Here is a 7,717-nt window from a genome sequence, read left to right on the forward strand (position 1 = left end):
CTGCCCTGAGAGGAATGTGTTTCTGAATCCAGAAGTTAGGATAGCTTTGTCCACCCTCTCCTCAAACATGGGCAAGTGTCATGGAACACAAAATATCAAAGCCAGGCTTTCTAAGACTTTAAGAGTAAAAGGTGTTCCTCTGCCTTTGCAGCCAAAAATAAATGACAGTGGACTAAGCAGGTACCTTCTAGACCACGGTTTCTCAGCCTTGACACTTGAAACTTTGGGTCAGGTAAGTCTTTGTTTTAGGGGCTGACCTGGGCATTACAGGATGTTTAGCAGCATTGCTGGCCTCCACTCAACTAGATGCCAGGAGTGCACGTCCACACACACACATATGCAACTTATGACTATAAAAAATGTCTCTAGACATTGCCAAATGTCCCCTGGGAGATGAAAATCAACCCCTCTTGAGAACCACTGCTTTAGAGAAGGGGGTGAAATATTCTGTTCCAAAACATACATATAAGACCTTAAGTGTTTTCAAGTATTTAGGGAAAAATGGTGTTTTAGAAAAAAATATAGTATAGCTTAACCTTCACAGATTCCAGGGCACTGCTCTGAGCTGTGACTTCTGCTAAACTATTGTGCTTCAAAAGAGAAGGAACAATATGTGTCATAGTGACTGCTATGGTTATTATACCCAGTATAGCGCCCAGGGCACAGTATGTGCTTAAAAACATTTGTGACATTATTACCACTTAATGAGCAAATACTATGTGCTAAGCACTATGACATGTTCATATATCATCCTTAATCTTTACAACACTAATAGGATAGGCATTCAAGTAAGACTCTTCAACAAAGCAAATCCAGATAGTCATGCAATTGTTATTTGATTCCCAGTTCCTTGCCTTCCCCCAGCTTCTATGGGAATGAGCTAAAATTTCTACCAACACGAAGGGGGAGGACTGCAACTCACTTTTGGGAAGAGGAGAAGCAGAGAGTGAGTCCCCATTTCCTCCGTATTTGCTCAGCCACATTTCCCTGGATCCAAAAAACAAGGTGGCAGGTAACTAGGAGATTCCTGGAATAATTCCTCTGCTGTCCTGGGCACTTTAGTCAGCCACAGGACCCATGCTTGTCGCCATCAATATTTAAACTGGAGTAAACAATGCCCAGGTGGCTGTAAACCACAGCTGAGCCTGGGAAGGATTTAACTCGCATAGCCAGAACCCTGGAAACCCAAGTCATGACATACATTTCTCACTAATGCACCCTCGCATTTTATAAGATTGACCGCTTCTGCCCACTCATCACGCCATGCTGGAGTTTGACTGTATCATCTCTATGGTACAAATGAGGAAACTGAGGCCCTACGAGGTTGCACGATTTGTTCAAATCACAAAGCTGCTCTATGGTGTCCCGAGATTTGAAACATGCAAGGTTGGGCTGACTCCATAGTCTTTCCACACGTATCTTCTAGAGTGGAGCTGGTGATCGCCGTTCCTGCATCCCATGTGTCCTAATCCCCTGAATGGTTTTGAGTGGGGGGATCATATTCTCTATTGTGTGGGCTTGGGAGGGGCAGATGAACAGGACCTGGTCCAGAGCCAACAGGCTTCAAGCTCTGCCAAGCAAGTGTGTAGCAGGAATACCAGGACGAATAGCAGGCAGGACTGGACTGGCCAGGTAAGAACAGGCAGAGGCAAAACAGGCAGGCTTTATTATGAGATTGAACAAGATGAGGCAGAACCCAGGATCCGGCACTTGCTCACCACTCCTGCTGTAGACAGGACCACCGAGTGAATCCCTGCCTCCCAGAGAGGCCTGGGCAGGATGCCTGGCATCAGATAAGCCAGAGGTCTTGGCAGGCTGCCCAGACCCCACCCAGGGAAGGTGCAGTGTTGGGGAGCATGCATGCTAAATACACACACACACACACACACACACACACACAAATATATGAGGCAGAAGGCTAGCTGGGTATAGGAGTAAGCTGTGTTTCTTACATATATTTATCTCGTAGGACTCTTTAATTCTTTAAAAAAGTTTTGCTTTGGGCAGTTGTGTGGTCACCAACCTGGTTGTTGGTGTAAGTCAGTGAGTGCTGACAGACCAGGAGTCCAGCTAGTTAGGAAAGCCAAGCACATAACCATTTCTAGCAGAGATGGTTGAAACCAAGATGCTTTAATTCAAAGAGGAGCCTCGGGGCACAGTGACACCATTTCCCTTAACTGGGAACACCACTACGAGGAAACTAGGTCTGCTGTGGAGGTGTAAGCTGAACAAAAGGAAACAGAACAGAAACAAGGTTCAAATAAGTGGGTGGTGTCAGCACCCCCACCACCCACACCAGGTGTGAGCCTGGGTGGGTGGTTCTTCCTGGACAAGGAGCCGGCTTACTTGAGGTGAGGAGATCAGGATGGCATCTCACAGCAAGGACATGGGACAGGTTCACCTCACCCCTCCATCTAGATACAACCGTTGTTTAAGAGGTGATACACTGGCCTGCCAAGATGCAAATCTGTGTACTCATGACCTTCATGTCAAATTCTGTTCTTAATTCTGCAGGGAAAATGATAGTGAACAATCGCACCTATGACATCCCTTCCCTTCATCATGTGAACTCATGTCATATATTGCATATGTTACAGCTTAAAATTATTTTCTATTATTTTGTTAATCAAATTCTATTGATGTAGATGAACTCAAATGCTTGGTCCTTCCTTCTCATTTCTTTTTTAATGCATGGAAAGTTAGTTGTATAGTAGTAGTTAGAAAGTTAGTAGCTTATACTTTTTAAAAATGTAGGCCAGGTACAGTGGCTCACTCCTGTAATCCTAGCACTTTGGGAGGCCGAAGTGGGTGTATCACTTGAGCCCAGGAGTTTGAGACCGGCCTCTCTACTAAAAATAGAGAGACCCCATCTCTACTAAAAACACACACACACAAAATTAGCCAGGTGTGGTGGCACACGCCTGTAGTCCCAGCTACTAGGGAGGCTGAAGTGGGAGGATTGATTGCTTGAACCCAGGAAGTCGAGCCTGCAGTGAACCGTGATCACGCCACTGCACTCCAGCCTGGGTGACAGGAATGAGGCCCTGTCTCAAAAAATAAAAAATAAAAGTGTAGGCCAGGTGCAGTGGCTCACGCCTGTAATCTCAGCACTTTGGGAGGCCAAGGTGGGTGGATCACAAGGTCAAGAGATTGAGACCATCCTGGCCAACATAGTGAAACCCCGTCTCTACTAAAAATACCAAAAAAAAAAAAAAAATTAGCTGGGCGTGGGGGTGCATGCCTGTAGTCCCAGCTACTCGGGAGGCTGAGGCAGGAGAATTACTTGAACCTGGGGGGCAGAGCTTGCAGTGAGCTGAGATTGCACCACTGCTCTCCAGCCTGACGACAGAGCAAGACTCCATCTCAAATAAAATAAATAAAATAAAAATGCATTCAGATATTTATTGAACTACTATTTGGCTACTACTAGCACCTAGTAGGCTTTTTCAAGACCCTGGGGGACATAAGACACATATAGTTCCTGCTCTCACGGCGTTGACCTTCTGTTGGGGGCGATAATAGTGGGAAAGAAATGTCCATGTAGATAATATAATTCCAAATAGGGATAAGCACGTTAACTAAGACAACGCATTATTATTCCTAAATTATTGCATTTATTGTTCTATATAATACTCTGAAGCTCACTCCGAATGATCTTCTCCCTTCTCCTCAGTGTCCTTATAAAGCATGAGCCTATTTGCATGTGTTCCTTCTGTCAGCAGGGGCACTTAGCTCAGCTGTTGTTTTCAATGGGCTGGTATGGGTCATATTTTTTTTTTTTTTTTTTTTGAGATGGAGTTTAGCTCTGTTGCCCAGGCTGGAGTGCAATGGCACGATCTCAGCTCACTGCAACCTCCACTTTCTGGGTTCAAGTCATTCTCCCACCTCAGCCTCCCAAGTAGCTGGGATTACAGGTGCATGCCACCACGCCTGGCTAATTTTTTTTGTATTTTTAGTAGAGATGGGGTTTTGCCATGTTGCCCAGGCTGGTCTTGAACTCCTAGGTTCAAGCGACCCACCTGCTTCAGCCTCCCAAAGTGCTGGGATTACAGGTATGAGCCACCACGCCCGGCCACCAGCCATGTTTTCATCTAGACTCCACCATAAGACAATGTATGAATCCTTCTTCTCATTCTGGTTCCATCTCTTCTGTCTAGTTGCTGAGCAGATCTCAAGATGGGAAGCTAGAAAGAATGACAGGACTGTCTAGAGAAGGAAGGTCATGTAAGAGGGGAATCTGATCTCCTTTTTCCCTAGATGCTAACATTATATCCTCTGCCTCCTACCTTATTTTGAAGTCTTTTCTCAAGAAACATAAATGAGAGTCCTGTTTGCTTCCCTATGCTCCCAGTTCAGAGATGCTACATTGAACTGGAAAGGTTAGACGGATCTGGAGAGTCCAGATGGAATAGTCCCAATACTTATTCCCTACCAGGCAATTAAAGAATCTGTAAGGAATAAATGAGTCAATGAATCTACAATGAATCTACAGGGGATCCAATCAGTCATCAAGCCTTTATCACGCACCTATAATTTGCCAGGCACTATATTGATACTTGAGAGACAAAAATAATTAAGCACACTCCTGACCTGGAGGAAAGAAGGTATGTCCACAGTTAATTTTAGAACAATACATAAAATTCCATAACGGCAGGATCAAAAGTGCCACAGGAACACAGGGCAGGGATCCAGTCTGACTAGCAGATTGGAGGTGGCTCTGCGTATGAAATATCATCTGATCTGGTCTTTGAAGGAGGTGTGAAAATTTCAGAGACAAAAGGCTACACGTTTCAGGCAGAGGAGAAAGGGCCTGGCAATGCATTGTTTAGTAGCCTGAGTGCTACATCTTTAATCCCCTTCCTTACCCTACAGTGCCTCTTACAGAGCCATTTTTTAATGGCTCCATTAAAAAAGTAACATTGGCTGGGCGCGGTGGCTCACGCCTGTAATCCCAGCACTTTGGGAGGCCGAGGTGGGCAGATCACGAGGTCAGGAGTTCAAGACCAGTCTGGCCAATATGGTGAAACCCTGTTTCTACTAAAAATACAAAAATTAGCCGGGCGTGGTGGCAGGCACCTGTAATCCAACCTACTCAGGAGGCTGAGGCAGGAGAATCACTTGAACCTGGGAGGCAGAGGTTGCAGTGAGCTGAGATCACACCATTGCACTCCAGCCTGGGGGACAGAGCGAGACTCTGTCTAAAATTAATTAATTAATTAATTAATTAATTAATTTTAAAAATAACATTAAGCTTCACAGAGAAAGACCTTGGGTAGGAGCCATGCATAAAGTACAGTGGAAACCAGAAATCATAATGTATGACAAGGAACAATGTCCTTCTAAACACAGAATTACTGGCTTCAAATTAGCTGCCACTTGGCCTTCGTTTAGTTCTTCTAGTCACCATTTAAGCCTTACCCTATGATAGTTGAACATTTCTCCTTTTTTTTTTTTTTTTTTTTGAGACAGAGTTTCTCTCTGTCACCCAGGCTGGAGTGCAGTGGCATGATCTTGGCTCACTGCAAGCTCCGCCTCCTGGGTTCACGCCATTCTCCTGCCTCAACCTCCCGAGTAGCCGGGACTACAGGCGCCTGCCACCACGCCCGGCTGATTTTTTGTATTTTCAGCAGAGACGGGGTTTCACCATGTTAGCCAGGATGGTCTCGATCTCCTGACCTCGTGATCTGCCCGCCTCAGCCTCCCAAAGTGCTGGGATTACAGGCGTCAGCCACCACCCCCGGCCAGGGGTCTTTCCAGTTTTTTATGCTTCTTTTTTTTTTTGAAACTGAGTTTCACTCTTGTCACCCAAGCTGGAGTGCAATGGCACAATCTCGTCTCGCTGCAACCTCCACCTCCCAGGTTCAAGGGATCCTCCTGCCTCAGCCTCCTGAGTACCTGAGACTACAGATGCATGCCACAATGCCCAGCTAATTTTTGTATTTTTAGCAGAGATGGGGGTTTCACCGTGTTGGCCAGGCTGGTCTCAAACTCCTGACCTCAAGTGATCCTCCCACCTCGGCCTCCTGAAGTGCTGAAATTACAGGCGTGAGCCACCACAGTTGGTCTATGCTTGTTGACAGAGCTACAGTGAACGTGTCACAGAGCTACAGTGAACATGTATCATAGTTCTTTCTCCTTTAAAAGGTATGCTGAGTTTCGAGCTCCTGTTATATTGCTGCCACATTCCTCTCTGGTTAAAGTGTCACTAGCTATGCTTCAAGGGTCTATTTTCCCACAGCGCCCCCGCAAACTGGGTTTTATTTTTATTTATTTTGGCTTGTGTCATGGTAGCATTAAATGATTTAATTGGTATTTTAAAATTGCTAATGCGGTTTTGTGAGGATTAAATTAGATAATATATCTACAAAGACCTGGCACATAGTAAGCTATTATTATTATTACTCCTAGCAGTTATTGAATAAAAAGTTAGATACTGTAGTGACTTTATATATTTGTGTTTTGTTCTTATGTTTTTGTGCGGAGGGGCTCTTTCTCTTCATCCACACGGGAGCTCCTGCTCAGTCCTGTCTCTTTTCTATCCTCAGTCTGTGAGTGACTTCATTTGGTCTCAAGTCTTTAATGCCATCTGCACGCTGGCAGCACTGAAGTTCATGTCTCTGGTGTGGACCTCTCTGCTCTACTCCAGCATGTCTAACTGCCTATTCAACTTCTCCGCCTGGAGGTGGCATCTCACACTTAACTGTGCAGACTGAACTTCGATTCCTTGCAGATGTTGCTCCTCCCATTGCCTTTCCCATCTCAGTGAAAACACCTCCTTCCAGGCTCTCAAGCTGAAACCTGTGAATATTTCTTTTCTTTTTTCTTTTTCTTTTTTTTTTTGGAGACAAGGTCTTGCTCAGGCTGGAGTGCAGTGGTGCAACCACAGCTCACTGCAGCCTCGGCCTCCCAGGTTCAAGAGATCCTCCCATGTCAGCCTCCCAAGTAGCTGGGACCAAAGGCGTGTGCCACCATGCCTGGCTAACTTTTTGTTTCTTTTTAGAAATGGTGTCCCACTATGTTGCCCAGGTTGGTCTCAAACTCATGGACTCAAGTGATCCTCCTGCCTCAGCCTCCCAAAGTGCTAGGATTACAGGTATGAGGCACCACCCCCATCCAGTATTTCTTAACTCATGTTTTTCTCTTACACTCCGCATCCAGCCTCTAAATCCTTTCAACACTTGCTTCAAAATATATACTATACAAAACACTATCTTCGAAATATTCCAGCATCTTCGCACCGCCTCCACCCTCACCACGCTGGCCAAGACACCATCTTTCACCTACCTGGCTCTCTAACCTGTAAAACCTTCCAACTGCTTTTCCTACCTGCACATATCCATCCTCATGACCTCAGATTTGACCTTGGGTCTCCTCCTGATCATGAGAAGCTACTACAGTCCCAGCTGCAGGGTGAGACGTGACGGTGTGCAGTGGAAGAAGAAGGTATCTCTTACGAAGAGGGAGAAAATCATTGCCAGAAGCTCACCAGCAGGGTCCCCTCACTTGCCCATCCCTAAGCCAGTCTTTGGCAAAAGGAAGGTGATTGCCAGGCTGATAGGGTCTAGTCAGGATTACCATCGAGCTAAGGAGGGGGTCATCTTCTCTTGCAAGTAGACCCCTAAGCAAAACGGGAGCTCCATTTATTGGAGAAGAAATGGGGGTAGATTTGGGTAAACATCCAAACAGAATCTGTCACAGGCCGGGTGTGGTGGCTCAT

The sequence above is a fragment of the Pongo abelii genome, chromosome 12 (assembly GCF_028885655.2).
Source record: "Pongo abelii isolate AG06213 chromosome 12, NHGRI_mPonAbe1-v2.0_pri, whole genome shotgun sequence".
NCBI classification, from domain to species: Eukaryota; Metazoa; Chordata; class Mammalia; order Primates; family Hominidae; genus Pongo; species Pongo abelii.